The sequence below is a fragment of the Leishmania donovani genome, chromosome 14 (genome assembly GCF_000227135.1).
Source record: "Leishmania donovani BPK282A1 complete genome, chromosome 14".
NCBI lineage: Eukaryota > Euglenozoa > Kinetoplastea > Trypanosomatida > Trypanosomatidae > Leishmania > Leishmania donovani.
The window spans coordinates 253,170-253,837 of record NC_018241.1 but is presented as its reverse complement, the minus strand read 5'-3'; positions in this window follow the sequence as shown (position 1 = coordinate 253,837).

The window sequence follows — 668 nt, the reverse complement described above, 5'->3', positions numbered from 1 at the left end:
TCCGATCTCTGCCGTGCACGTGCCCGGACGACCTGGAGACACCCCAGCGTGGCATCTCAGGGTCCGGTGCCCCCTCCCCCAAAAATCACCCCCCACTCATTGTGGGGAGGAAGCCGAGCAGCCCCTTCGCCGTGCCAGCCACCGCGCCACTTCCGGTGGTGACAGTGTCGAGCACCTACGACGTAAGGGTGTGGGCTCCGTGCGATTTAGCGCCACTGAGGTTGGCGGTGAGGCCGTGGGATGGCGTTGCGTTGGAGCTGCATGCGACCGTGAACACGTTTGCACGACTCGTATGATGGGTAAAGCGTCTGCGCGACTCCAACGTACGCCACGCGGCCATGGCTGCCTACCGGTGCCGGGAGCCTGTGCCGCGCCGAGAGGGGGGAGGGATGCAGCACGTGCGCCCGGCATGATGGGGGAGCGGCTGTGAGGCGACCTGCGAGGCGGGCGGGTAGCGCTGGAGGCAGGGTCCGTGCTCCGATGGCCGGGTCGGCATTTTGCTGTAAGGCGTGTCCACCGGCTGCCTCGCACCACGCGATGGGGCCTGTGACGGGCCGGGGGAGGGGGTAGGAGTGGCGTGTCACCCTGGTTGCACGGCGGAGAACGGACACGTTGAAAAGGCCGTTCTCCTGTCGGTCTGTCGAGGTGCGCATCGCTCTAGCGCAAGC